Source organism: Patella vulgata, chromosome 5 (genome assembly GCF_932274485.2).
Source record: "Patella vulgata chromosome 5, xgPatVulg1.2, whole genome shotgun sequence".
Taxonomy (NCBI): Eukaryota; Metazoa; Mollusca; class Gastropoda; family Patellidae; genus Patella; species Patella vulgata.
In genome coordinates, this window is record NC_065883.2 from 74,736,807 (window position 1) to 74,752,473 (window position 15,667).

The following is a 15,667-nucleotide window of genomic DNA, read 5'->3' on the forward strand; positions in this document are numbered from 1 at the left end:
TTGTTTACTCTTAAAGGTGTAGTTCAATTTTATTTCAATAATTCGATTGCGCGTAGGGGTCTTTAGCAGTGGGAGGAAACTGGAGGACCCGGAGAAAACCCACGAGGTTGGACAGGCGACCCTACCCCTTGTCACGTACAACCGGGGAATCGAAACCACGCCACTTGACTCAATGACAGACTTTATGATACAACGCGTTAACTATCCCCCCACCCCCCACAAAAGAAGACTCCAGGTTGCTCACAGTAGCTGTATTCCATAGAATTTTGTGTATTTCTAGGACCAGTGCTAACCTCTAAGATCACATAACCTCCAAAACTCTTTCAAAAATCTGAACCCATTTTATCCAAAATAGTCGTGTGGAGACAAGTTTCAAACGGGGTGCTGAACTGGACAGATTGCGTCAGGGGGTCGTAAAAGCCACATTCTATATAGAATATAACAATTTAATTCTACATGACTGGCTAATCTTAGTCTCGGTCACCCAGAACCTCATAGTCTTCAACGTACGGAGGTAGAATATTTTTTTACGCCCACATTTTCATGTGGACGTATATTGTCGTCGCCCCTGTCCGTCCGGACGTCCGTCCGTTCACAATTGTTTGTGAACAGTCTACAGGTTACAATTTTTATCCGATTTCAATGAAACTTGAAATATAGGTTTATCACCCTAAGATCTCGGTTCATTTCGATATTGGCATCTATCGGACCGTAACTTCATGGATTATGGCCCCTGATTGTACGAAAAATCACGTTTTTGGCTTGTGAACACTGTAGAGGTCACAATTTTTATCCGATTTTGTTGAAACTTGAAATGCATGTTTATAAACCAAAGATCTTGGTTCCTTTCGATATTCGCGCATATCGGACCGTAACTTCATGAATTATGTCCCCTGATTGTAGGCAAAAACGCGTTTTTTCGCTTGTGGACCCTATAGAGGTCATAATTTTTATCCGATTTAAAAAACCCTGTTAATATATCACCGTTACACCCTAAGGACGGCTGAGTTCGAATTTCGTGAAAATCGGCCCAAAACTGGCAGACAAAATGGCCGCCCTTCGTTCTCAAATAGCGTAAAATATGGTATATCAAGGTTGTGGACCCTATAGAGGTCACAATTTTATCCGATTTTGTTGAAACTTGAAAGGTAAGTTTATAACACAAAGATCTCGGTTCCTTTCGATATTCGCGCATATCGGACCGTAACTTCATGAATTATGGCCCCTTATTGTATGACAAATCGCGTTTTTAGCTTGTGGACCCTATAGAGGTCATAATTTTTATCCGATTTAAAAAAACGTTTTATTATATCACCGTTAAACCCTAAGGACGGTTGAGTTCGAATTTCGTGAAAATCGGCCAAAACTGACAGACAAAATGGCCACCGTTCGTTCTCAAATAGCGTAAAAAATATGGTATATCAAGATGGTGGACCCTATAGAGGTCACAATTTTTATCCGATTTTGTTAAAACTTGAAATGTAAGTTTATAACTCAAAGATCCTGGTTCCTTTCGAATATTTGCGCATATCAAATGGCCCCTTATTGTATGACAAATCGCGTTTTTAGCTTGTGGACCCTATAGAGGTCATAATTTTTATCCGATTTAAAAAAAACGTTTTATTATATCACCGTTAAACCCTAAGGACGGTTGAGTTCGAATTTCGTGAAAATCGGCCAAAACTGACAGACAAAATGGCCACCGTTCGTTCTCAAATAGCGTAAAAATATGGTATATCAAGATGGTGGACCCTATAGAGGTCACAATTTTTATCCGATTTTGTTAAAACTTGAAATGTAAGTTTATAACTCAAAGATCTTGGTTCCTTTCGAATATTTGCGCATATCAAATTGTAATTTCCTGAATTATGGCCCTTGATTGTAGGAAAAATCACTTTCGTTTTAGCTTGTTTTCTATCCATCTCTCGAAAATGTGGGCGTATCCTGCCTGGCAGCCGCTGGTTCTGGATGATAGAGACTAGCTAATCTAAGCAAGTATCATCAATTTATTGTTTGTAAAATACAGGTTACAAGGATACAGCTGAATATTGGAAAGATGTTTATGATACACCCACATTTGAAGAGGATCTGGAGAAATTATTGGTTCAACTTCAACCATTGTATCGTCAACTACATACTTACGTCAGGAAGGAACTGAAGAAAGTATATGGTCCTGATAAATTCCCTAAAACAGGACATATACCTGCTCATTTATTAGGTAAGAACTATTCCAGTATACATAATATACCAGTTCATGTATTCGGTTAGCACTATATCAATAAGAACGAGAAAGAGTTGAATGTGTGACTCTTATAAAATTCCTTAAAACCGGGCATATACCGGCTCATCCATAATGTAAATACTACATCAGTACGAACGAGGATATGAACAAAATCTGTGTTCCTCATAAAATCCCTTAAAACGTACTATATACTGTCTCATTTATTAAGTCAACGCTGCATGGGAAAGAACAAAGTCTAATAAAATCCATTAAAACCGGACTGATCGGTATATAGGAAAGAACTAAACAAGACTATGATACAAGATGAAATATGCTAGCTCATCATACGTAAAAATAAAACACATACAAAATATGATCTCTGACTGTTATAAAAATAAGAATCTTAACGGGCCAGCATATTTTTCTTGATAAATCTATTTCGAAAATAATTAAATCCACGGTTCCTAAGGGGGATTGGATGGCCGAATGGTTAGCAATCTGATTAGAATATAGATCTATATTTCTATTCTTTGAATGGCATTTAGTAATTGGAACATAATCAAAAACACACTTTTATGGATAACAATTACTATATTCATATCTTTCTCATTTTTTATCTATTTGTATATATGCTTGATAACGACTTGTGAAACCTTGTTGAAACGTCGCAGTGAAATAAACCATAGTAATTGTTATCCATAAAAGTGTGTTTTTGATTAGATCTATATTTCGTTTCGTTTTTTATACTTTCGATAGCCTACACTACATGAAGATCTGACAAGTTATAGCGATAGGTCACGTCAGGGTCAAAAGACCGACTTATGACCTATGACGTCAGACATTTGATTAACCAATCAGCATTGATGTTACTTACCCACAGTTCCGTGCAAAACACGCCCAAACCCACCGTAACAGACCGTTTCATTGACTTATCCCTGACACCATTCAGAACACGAGTTAAATAACAACTCTTCCAGATCCAAGTGTAGTAAAGACAAGTAAAACAAAATTTTGAACTATAAAAACGAAACGAAATAGGATCTGTGTTTTAACCAGATTGAATGGCTAGCACGTGCGCTCTGTATCATAAGGCCTGTCATTGAGGCAACTGGCGTGGTTTCGAATCCCCGGTTTTACGTGACAAGGATTAGGGTCGCCTGTCCAACCTCATAGGTTTTCTCCGGGTCATCCGGTTTCCTCCCACTGCTAAAGACCCCTGCGCGCAATCGAAATGACCTAGTTACTGTCGAGTAGACGTTAAAGCCTCTCTCTCTCTCTCTCTCTCCCTCTCTCTCTCTCTCGTAGAACCATATGTTAGTCCCGAAATGACCTAGTTTGTGTCGAGTGGACGTTAAACCCATCTCTCTCTCTCTCTCTCTCCCCCCCCCCCCCACGGTTCCGATTGAGATAAAAGGAAGACTATTATTTTTGGGGACCTGGATAATCTGTGAAATGTTAAAATACGTTTTAAAATTCATGTTATATAAGAGAAAAATAATCGATCTTTCAGGTAATATCTGGTCCCAGGAATGGGAGGAAATTTTACCACTGTTACAACCCTTCAAACATAAAGTCAGTGTTGATGTTACTCCAACTTTAAAAGCAAAGGTATTGTTTTCTGAATGTCACCTTTCACCATTGTCCTCTATGGTGTAATCAAAATGAAAATTACAATTTTTGAAATTTATTTTATTGATTTGCGGACTCTAAATAGTAAGTTGTCATCTAAAATGTTGATTTTATCATTCAAATATTCTAAATCATTATTCGATTACTATTCGAATACTCCATTCAATTGAAATGCTCAATTTTGAGATTGTTTTTTGTCGGGCTTTTAAATTGTAACTGCAAATCTGTCAAATCAATGTATATGGTTTTGTCTTGTTTGCATATTTTTGATTATTAGTAGATGTCATTGAATGGATATTATTCAGTATTTCACGGCAAACAAAATCAGACGACTACAATACTTTTAATTGACAATGAATGCTAAAAATTCAGTTCGATTATCTTTGAAAAATTCAGTTCGAGTATCTTTGAAAAATTCAGTTCAAATATCTTTGAAAAATTCGGTTCGAATATCTTTGCCAAATTCAGTTAGCATATCTTTGAAAAATTCAGTTCGAATATCTTTGCCAAATTCAGTTAGCATATCTTTGCCAAATTCAGTTAGCATATCTTTACCAAACTCAGTTCGAATATCTTTGCCAAATTCAGTTACAATATCTTTGAAAAGTTCATTTCGAATATCTTTGAAGAATGATTCAAATTCGTATATTTGTGTAACTTTTTCTAATTTCTAGAATTTCAGTGTTGAACAAATGTTCCGTACTGCGGAAGATTTCTACAAGTCGATTGGTCTAGATCCGATGCCGGATACTTTCTGGCAGAATTCAATGTTATCTCGGCCTGATGATGGACGAGAAGTTGTTTGTTACGCTGCAGCATGGGATATGGGAAATGCTATGGACTTTCGGTACAGTACAGGGGCCTTTTTCATAAAATATTATAAAAATACTGATGATTCATTGGCTGATCATTAGAATCATAGCACACATTTTAGCTTAAAGTATTTTACGCAAATGTTTTAAATATAATTTCCTAATTTTGTTAATTATATTTTCGTGGTTTCGACGATTCATTTTAAGGAAGTTCCCAACGTACATAACTTACCAATAATAAAATGCTATTTAATAGTTTCCTCCGTGTATTTTTAGAATAAAGATGTGTACGGATATCACAATGACCGATCTGATAACCATACACCACGAGATGGGACATGTGGAATATTTTCTACAGTATAAAGATCAACCCAGTGTATTCAGATCCGGAGCCAATCCAGGTATATTAACACAATAATATACTTGTCTGCTATATCACCCTAGGTGGAAGTGGGCGTACAACCCCGGGAACGAACTAACTAATCCACATTGTAGAAAAGGCGATAACAACCAAATCATCACAAATTGATTAAGCTCAATTTTACTGGGAATTTGTCTGCATTTAAAGTTGCAAGTCTATTCTGAAAATTGAACGATTGAACGGATCAAAATTAGCATGTCTAATTAACAGACAGGCGAGATTAGGTAATTCGGAATCCTAGAGAATTTCTTGGGTGTTTTATCTGTGCATTACATTACATTCGCCAAAGGTCCATTTTTGATTTTTACGACGCTGTAATTGCTTCTCCTTTATGAATTTGACTCATGTTTCGCTGCAGTTTTTTTTCTGAAACATTTGAGTGTTTTTTTTTTATAGTTTATATAGTTCGTTCGCGGTGAGAAATTGAAAAGGGTTCCGGCCTTGTTTCAGAAGCATATCCCATCAACCGTTCAAGATATCTTTATGAAATTGTATGCACATACATAGTAGTTGTCCCTTTTGTTAGTTCAACATTTCTCGGATTTAATAATTTATGTGTTTCCATAGAAACAGATCTGACATACTGTTTTCTACACAAAGGCGATATAATATATTAAGGACTGAGTATTCTTGGTTTCCTTCCTTGCAGGATTCCATGAAGCAATTGGAGATACCATGGCTCTCTCAGCAGCAACACCAAAACATCTAAGAAAAATTGGACTGTTACCCGAAGGTCCAGAGGACTATGGTTAGTTGACTTTTAGTATAATCTCCATACATTTATTCTCCCGTATCATCATTATCTGTGATCTTTTGTTGTTCACGATACTCGAATAATTTTTGTGATCATAAACTATGTATCTAAATGAGTTAAAATGTTGAAGAATCTTGTGAATTTTCCCCAATCAGTCGTGTATTTAAAGGGTTCAACATTATCCAGAATATAATGCGGATGATTAACTCCAAACTTTTATAATTTTCTAGACCCCACCCCGCCATACTCCCACATACCTCAACCCTGAAATCGCCATTTGCCACTGAATCGCCGATTACCTACCTTTGTTACACTGTCGTAATTGGAGGAAAACAAATTTTAAGAGAGAGAGAGAGAAATGGGGTTTAACGTCCACTCGACACAAACTAGGTCATTTTGGGACTAACATATGGTTTAATTTTATTTCAATAATTCGCTTGCGCGTAGGGGTCTTTAGCAGTGGGATGAAACCGGAGGACCCGGGGAAAACCCACGAGGTTGGACAGGCGACCCTACTCCTTGCCACGTACAACCGGGGAATCGAAACCATGCCCGTTGACTCAATAGCAGACTTTATGATACAGCGCGCACACGCTAACTATTCAGCCATCCAACCCCGAGGAAAACAAATTAAAGAAAGAATGATAGCACATTGTGGTCTTGAAATGATCCCCTCGCTGTACCACATACCTGTCTCTTCAGAAAATAAGGAGCCGCGGTGGTTAACCTGGAGGTCGTGTGTTTCGATCCTTGCATTGGCCGAGAAAGTTCATCCAGATTTCCGGCGTGGTTCCCCCTTGTCAGTGATGCAGGGCGGAGGGCCTGACAAGGACAGCTGTCTAGTCCTTCGGATGAGACGAAAAACCGAGGACCCGTGTATATATTGGAATGCACGTAAAAGATCCCCTGGCAGTTGGAATTCGATATAAGAGTAGGCGATAGTGCCGCTGCCCGGGCAAAATTTCCCTCATAGCACACTGTATGGCGTATGTCCGTCTTTATTAGCCCAGTATAGGAGCAGAACAGTAGGACGCTAAACCCCATTTCATTTTCATTTGTAAAAGATCCCTTGGTAGTTGGAATTCGATACAAGACTAGACCGTAAAAACGTCATCCGGGCACAGTTTCCCCTCATAGTACATACGCGTCTTCATTAGCCCAGTCGGAGCAGAACAGTAGGACGCTAAAGTCTATTTCATTTCCTTTTTATTTCATTTCAGAAAATGACATCAATTATTTAATGAAAACTGCCCTAGAGAAGATCGCCTTCTTACCATTCGGCTATTTAATCGACCAATGGAGATGGAGTGTTTTTAGCGGAGAAACCAAACCTGACAAATACAATGAAAAATGGTGGAATTTAAGGTAAATTGTAGTTTCCATTGTACTAGTAGATCTACAGATACATGTGAAGCATCCGATTCTTCTACCAGAAAAGTATCCGAACGCCCACTACTGTAATTATAGTTTTTTAGTGACCGTTTCGATTGACGGTTGTCCGATCCCAAAACGTCGTTCCCACTTGCATCAATCGAATAAAGTGTCTGTATCCAACTCATATAACCATACAATGTTTCGAATGATCAAGATGTTATTCATTTACTGGATTACGTGTATTCCAGTTTGAATCCGGTTGAAATGAAATGAAATGAAATGAAATGGGGTTTAACGTCCTACTGTTCTGCTCCTTTACTGGGCTAATGAAGACGGGCCTACGCCATAGAGTGTGCTATGAGGGAAATTTTGCCCGGGCAGCGGCACTATCGCCTACTCTTATATCGAATTCCAACTGCCAGGGGATCTTTTACGTGCATTCCAATATACACACGGGACCTCGGTTTTTCGTCTCATCCGAAGGACTAGACAGCTGTCCTTGTCAGACCCTCCGTCCTGCATCACTGACAAGGGGAAACCACGCCGGAAAATCTGGATGAACTTTCTCGGAAAATGCAGGGATCGAACACCCGACCTCCAGGCTAGCTAGTCAGCGCCTTACGAATCCGGTTGAAGGTGTTTGGATCTAACAATACAGCGTATAAGGTGCCCGACTGACTGAAGTTGGTTCCTTAACGTCTGCTTCCACTGAAGTGATATCGCAGACAAAACGTAGAAGAGCCGAGGCTTCTTACTGTTTATGTTTAGAATATGATTTAGCAATCTTTCTATTTAAGGCCTTAGGCCATGAAATGGGTTTAGTGGGAAGTTATTCCCTTTATTTAATTAAAAACATATTGTTTGGTTGTTGATGTGTAGAGGCAGCATTTATGCGTCTCAGGAAGAGATATTTATAGGCATATATATGCTCGTTCACGTATCCTACATATTGTAAATGTAAATAGTAATATAATTGTAAACATTGTAAATAAATATTTTTTAAACCAAATGACATAACATAAGTATATCATTTAGAGGATAACAAACTACTCTATTGCTTTTTCAAGATGTAAACATCAAGGTATTAATCCACCAGTTGAGAGAACAGAAGATGACTTTGATCCTGGAGCTAAATATCACGTGGCTAGTAATGTACCATACATCAGGTAAATAATCACGTGGCTAGTAATGTACCATATATTTCACCTGGCTAGTAATGTACCATATATCTTGTGGTTAGTAATGTTCCATATATCAGCTGAATAATCACGTGGCTAATAATGTACCATATATATCACGTGGCTAGTAATGTATCATATATCAGGTAAATATCACGTGGCTAGTAATGTACCATAAATATCACGTGGTTAGTAATGTATCATGTATCAGGTAAATAATCATATGGCTAGTAATGTACCATATATCAGGTAAATAATCACGTGGCTAGTAATGTAACATTTTCACGTGGCTAGTAATGTAACATTTTCACGTGGCTAGTAATGTAACATATTCACGTGGCTAGTAATGTACCACGTGGATAGTAATGTAAAATATATCAGTTAAATATCACATGGGTGCTAGTAATGTTTCACATACCACGTAAATACAATCTTTATTGGCTTTACTTATCCTGTCAAATGTTTCATAGTTCGTAAAGTGAGGTTTTCGGTCTGCGTCCTCAAGACTGATGTCGCATACAAACTGTTGTATCTTCATATTTATTTATTTATTTGTTCAATATTTCGTCCAAAATGCATTTTGTTTCTTTTTTCAGATATTTTGTGAGTTTTGTGATACAGTTCCAGTTTCATCAAGCTTTATGTAAAGCAGCCAATCAGACAGGACCATTACACACATGTGATATATACCAATCTAAAGATGCTGGAACCAAACTCAGGTAGGGCATCACGTGATGATACAGGTGTATAATCAGAAATCAATGTTAGCTATACACAGCTGCATCTACGCCATACAACTTTCCGTAAAACTTTGTTCGAAAACAGGTTTTCAGACAGGAAAAACATGTCTAAAGACTGCGTGGAAGTCAATATGCCACATTTTCGAAAGAAATGCCCCACTTTCGTAAGAACTGTCCCACTTTCCTACAAAATGCCCCACTTTCGTAAGAAATGCCATGCTTTCCTAAGAAATGCCACGCTTTCCTAAGAAATGCCACGCTTTCCTAAGAAATGCCACGCTTTCCTAAGAAATGTTACACTTTCCTAAGAAATGTTACACTTTCCTAAGAAATGTTACACTTTCCTAAGAAATGTTACACTTTCCTAAGAAATACCACACTTTCGTAAGAAATACCACACTTTCGTAAGAAATACCACACTTTCGTAAGAAATGTATCACTCACGTTTGTACTTCAGAAACATGTTAAAACTGGGAAATTCGTTAGAGTGGCAGGATGCTATGGAATTAATGACTGGACAGAGAAAGATGGATGTTGGTCCACTGATTGAATATTTTAAACCCTTGATGGATTGGTTAGTAGAAGAGAATAAAGATGAACCACAGGGCTGGACTGATCTTTGTCCTGATCCTAATACAGGTACGTCTACAGATCTTAATCATCTGGATATATAAAAATGAAATGAAATGGGGTTTAACGTCCTACTGTTCTGCTCCTAAACTGGGCTAATGGAGACTGGCATACGCATACAGTGTGCTATGAGGGAAATTTTGCCCGGGCAGCGGCACTAGGGCCTACTCCTATATCGAATTCCAACTGCCAAGAGATCTTTTACGTGCACGTCAATATGTACACGGGGCCTCGGTTTTTCGTCCCATCCGAACGACTAGACAGCTGTCCTTGTCAGGCGCCCCCTCCTGCATCACTGACCAGGGAAAACCACGCCGGAAAATCTGGATGAACTTTCTCGGCCAAAGCAGGGATCGAACACCCGACCTCCAGGCTAGCGAGCCAGCGTCTTACCCACTTAGCCACATGACCCCCCATATAATCTTGAAGGTTATTCTAATCTTATTGTCATTGATTGCTAAGAACTAACTTTTAATGTCTCGCCAACACAGTCTTTTTGTGGCTAAATAATACAAGGCACAAAGTCATTGTCACATGCATAAAAGTATAGTTGCCTAAGACGTTTATGTAGTGAATATACAATTGACTACCTCAATCTGAGCCTCGAACATGTTAATATTGTTAATAATCACTGCCTTTAACTACCTCATAGTAGTGCGAGGATGAGATGCTGTGGGGGCAGCAAGAGACCCACGAACGTATATCGTCTCAGGAAGCATACCCTGTAGTAGTGCACGGCAGAGTATCTGTACAATCATACATTTACGTTATATATATATATATATATATATATATATAAATTTATATTATATATATATATATATATATAATATAAATTTATTATACCCCATGTGTATCATATTTCCTGTGTATAGAAGATACACTCAGAAACATGAAACTGAAAGTATGATCTTCAAGGACAATCAGCGACATTGAATAGTTTTTTTTTATGTCTTCAGGAACTATCAGTGAACTATATTTTATGTTTTTCAGGAACTATCAGTGACATTGATTTAGCAGAGAAGTTTTTAACAACGTATGGACATGAGGCAGAGAAGGTTTTATATAAATCCTCCGAGTTAGCCTGGATATATAACACTAATCTTACAGACTATAACTCAAAACAATCAGTAAGTTTATTTCACTCTCTGGAACATTCGATAACACTTTCTATTAACTGTGTCAAAGCAGACTTTGAAATGTTGTGCTATATAAATGCCAGAGTATTATTTTTATTATTAGTTTTATTATTATTATTATTATTATTATTTCGGTGATAATGATGATAATGATGATGATGATGATACTCATTGTATGGTAACATTTTCACCTTCTTTGAATATGACTGATCTGAAATACTAAAGCTACTGATAACAGCATCTGTTATTGAATGAAGTGGCGTGGTTCCGATTACAAGCTTCTACGTCACAAGGACTAGGGTCGCCTGTCTAACCTCATAGCCCCCCATCCCCCACACATCTGTGGCATAGACGCCTATGCGCAGTCCAAGATGGAAAGAGATATATATGTTGAATAGATTTTAAACACTATATCTCCTTATCTATCTTTTTAAAGGTGGTGGTTGGATGGCCTAATGATCAACACGTGGGCGTTGGATTATAAAATTGAACCATATGTTAGTCCCTAAATGACATACATGTAGTTTGTGTCGATTGGACGTTAAACCCCATTTTTCTCTCTTTTTCTTTAAAGGTTGAGTATAGCCTGAAGGTCTCTGAGTATTTTAGCGAAGCCTCTCGAAATGCTTCGATGTTTGATTGGAAAAATTTCAAGGATAATTCAACAGTACGACAATTTGAATCAATAGCTGATCTCGGCACTTCAGCTTTAAAAGATAAAGATAAATTAAAACGAGTAAGTATAAATGGTGATGGATGTTGTGCACAAGACAGGCATGTGTTATCTGGGACCTAAGCATCGCTCTAGTAGGCCTATTAACGATTGTCATGCACGATGCAGAGCATGTTTACTTTCAAAACACCCGATAACACTTCTCACAATGTTTTGTGTTACTTGTCTATGTTTAAATTGCATTGTTTAAAGATGCCTCATGTAAGATTTAGATTAAGAGGTGACAGTTCTTGATATAATAGTTTAAAGATGCATTATGTTAGATTTAGATAAAGAGCTGGATTTTCATGCTGTAATAGAGCGACGTTATCACTGTTTGAAGTTTTGACATAGATTGTTTATTGTCGTAGCGACGTTACTTGTTAATCTAGACTCAGCTCGCTTATCCATTGTTAAATCAAATCATTAAATGGTGATCGTATTTCAACTCATTTACATCTGTGGCATTCGATGTTCTAGAGAGTTGATTATAGTCTTGTCGAGTGAATAAATGTCTAAATAATAATTCATATCAATTTTGAAGCCAGAATAAAAACTTGCAATCAGCAAATTTAGCTCTTACATAATGCATCCTTAACCTTTGTAGGGGTTAGGGTATAAAGACTGTGTTTATCGATGATTGAGACTATGTACCTTATAATAAGGTCCATGTTGATGTTAGGTCAATCAATCCCGACGCCCGCAAATAGTAGCACTTGTGAAGTGTGAATTTCTTTATCTGTGTATTTTGGCTCCTTTGACGAAGAGATTGAAGAAGAAGATTTCTGTAAGAAACAAACATTCTCTTTCGCAAATTACAAATTTGTGATGCAGTGGTACAGACTAATGTGTGTGTGTGGAGGGGGAGGGGCGGTATTAGAGGAAAGCCTCGATTTTCCATGTTTGACGGTTAATCATCAACAGCCGTTGAACCGCAGATCGGATTCAAATCTGTTTAAAATGGGACCCATCAGATGACACCGAGAAGTGATAATGGTCTGGATAAGTTAATTAATGTGTAATTAATAATTTAGATAACATTTAAGGCCTAAAGAAAAACCAGGAATAGGAAGATTTAGCTCTTGCATGATGCATGTTTAATATTTTAGTTAAGTGAAGTTACAAGTGGGGGGTTTATGGGGACATTTATTATTTTAGTTGAGTGAAGTTACAAGTGGGGGTTTATGAGGGCGTTTATTATTTTAGTTGATTGAAGTTACAAGTGGGGGGTTTATGGGGACATTTATTATTTTAGTTGAGTGAAGTTACAAGTGGGGGTTTATGAGGACGTTTATTATTTTAGTTGATTGAAGTTACAAGTGGGGGGTTTATGAGGACATTTATTATTTTAGTTGAGTGAAGTTACAAGTGGGGGGTTTATGAGGACATTTATTATTTTAGTTGAGTGAAGTTGCAAGTGGGGGTTTATGAGGACGTTTATTATTTTAGTTGATTGAAGTTACAAGTGGGGGGTTTATGAGGACATTTATATATTTTAGTTGATTGAAGTTACAAGTGGGGGGTTTATGAGGACATTTATTATTTTAGTTGAGTGAAGTTACAAGTGGGGGGTTTATGAGGACATTTATTATTTTAGTTGAGTGAAGTTACAAGTGGGGGGGTTTATGAGGACGTTTATTATTTTAGTTGATTGAAGTTACAAGTGGGGGGTTTATGAGGACATTTATATATTTTAGTTGATTGAAGTTACAAGTGGGGGGTTTATGAGGACATTTATTATTTTAGTTGAGTGAAGTTACAAGTGGGGGGTTTATGAGGACATTTATTATTTTAGTTGAGTGAAGTTACAAGTGGGGGTTTATGAGGACGTTTATTATTTTAGTTGATTGAAGTTACAAGTGGGGGTTTATGAGGACATTTATTATTTTAGTTGAGTGAAGTTACAAGCGAAATGGAGAGTATATACAGTAAGGGTCAAGTTTGTTTGAGTGGACACTCGGAATGTATGAATCTAGATCCAGGTAAAATGATTATTTTCCCGTGTCTAACCAATTTGATTAAAATACAGATCTATTTTTTCGATGGCCTACACTACAGTAAAGACAAGTAAAAAGAAATTTTGAACTATAAGAAATGAAACGAAATAGGATCTGTGTTTTAATCAGATTGGCTGGGGGGATATTTAATTGCGCTCCGTCCGCCCGTCCGTCTATCCTTTCGATCCAAGAATACTCATAAACCATTCAAGATACCTTTATAAAACATTGCACGCAAGCCAGTCTGTAGTTATGCCTTTTACTAATTAGAGATTTCTCAGTTTTGACTTAGTGTGTTGGTATACAAGTGTGGAATATTGAGAAAAAAGGCCATTTTGTTGTGAGTTTTAAAGATAATATCAGTTATGTGTGAAATATATCTCCGATGATAACGCTAATCATTAATATTGATATCTAAATCCAACGCTAGGTACGTCACGGACATTATGTTCTGGGTTACTGAAATGTAAAATATTAGGACTAACTAGATTATATATTACCAATACTCTTTAGACTAGCACAACATTATAATTTTATGTTTAGACTAGCACTACATTGTTGCATTATGTTTTGGACTATCACTACATTATAGTATTATGTTTTCGACTATCACTACATTATAGTATTATGTGTTAGACTATCACGACATTATAGTATTATGTTTTAGACTATCACGACATTATAGTATTATGTTTTCGACTATCACGACATTATAGTATTATGTTTTTGTCTATCACGACATTATAGTATTATGTTTTTGTCTATCACGACATTATAGTATTATGTTTTTGTCTATCACGACATTATAGTATTATGTTTTAGACTATCACGACATTATAGTATTATGTTTTTGTCTATCACGACATTATAGTATTATGTTTTTGTCTATCACTACGTTATTATACTATGTTTAGGATTAACTAGATTATTGAGAAGTTCTAAAAACTTCACGGAGTTGACAGAAGTATGGAAAGGTTGGCGAGATCAAGTGGGGCCAAAAATTAAACCTTTATATGAAGAATTTGTAGAGCTGAGTAATGAAGCATATAGAGCGGCTGGTGAGTAGGATAGGATTATTAGACTATTACAGTAATATATAGCGGCTGGTGAGTAGGATAGGATTATGCAGGAATATATAGCGGCTGGTGAGTAAGATAGGTTAATAGATTACAGGAATGTAAATTAGTAAATTGTGCAGGAATATATGGCGGCTGGTGAGTAGGATATGATTATTAAACTTATGCAGGAATATATGACGGCTGGTGAGTAGGATAGGATTATTACACTATAACAGGAATATAGATCGTTTACGTGTACATTCCGGGTTTGTAGAATTATGTCCGTACAGCATTGTTTCCTGGTTTTATGGCACGTCAGAACCAACCGGGCTATATTGCGCCAAATACTGATAGTATTGAGCAGAGTCATTTTAAATATTGAACATGCAGACAAGCAGAAGTTGGCTTCCTTCCTTAAGAGAGATTTCTTTGATAAGCCAACTTCAAACTTTATTCATTTATCGAAAAGATTTAAATCATCGTAAAACAATTATTGTTACGTTATTTTCAACCCTGTACACCGTATAATAATCATCTAATATCCTCGCCTCTCTCAGCTCGTCTGTGACATTTGGAAGTATTGGATACTTGTACGCTGTGCAGGCCTTACCATACCCAACATTACCAAGCAGTACTTCAATGTCTCTATATTATCCATTATGTATCCTATATGTTCTATGTAATTATGTATGTTTCTATATACATTTATAATGTGTACATGTATCCAAATGAGAGGGAGAGGGATTACACATAGACATAGCCTGTTCCCCAATCCAAATTCAGATTTACTGAATAAAAGTATTCTTTTATAAACAAAAAACAAACTTTGAACCACTATGGCTCGTGTCTGGATTTCGGAAGTACGGAGATGGCCGAGTGTCAAATATCATTTGTAAGAATAGATTATATGTTATATTTTATAGGTTATAATAACACCGCTGAACGATGGATAGAAAGCTACGAGACTAAAACATTGGAATCAGATTTACAGGAATTGTTGGA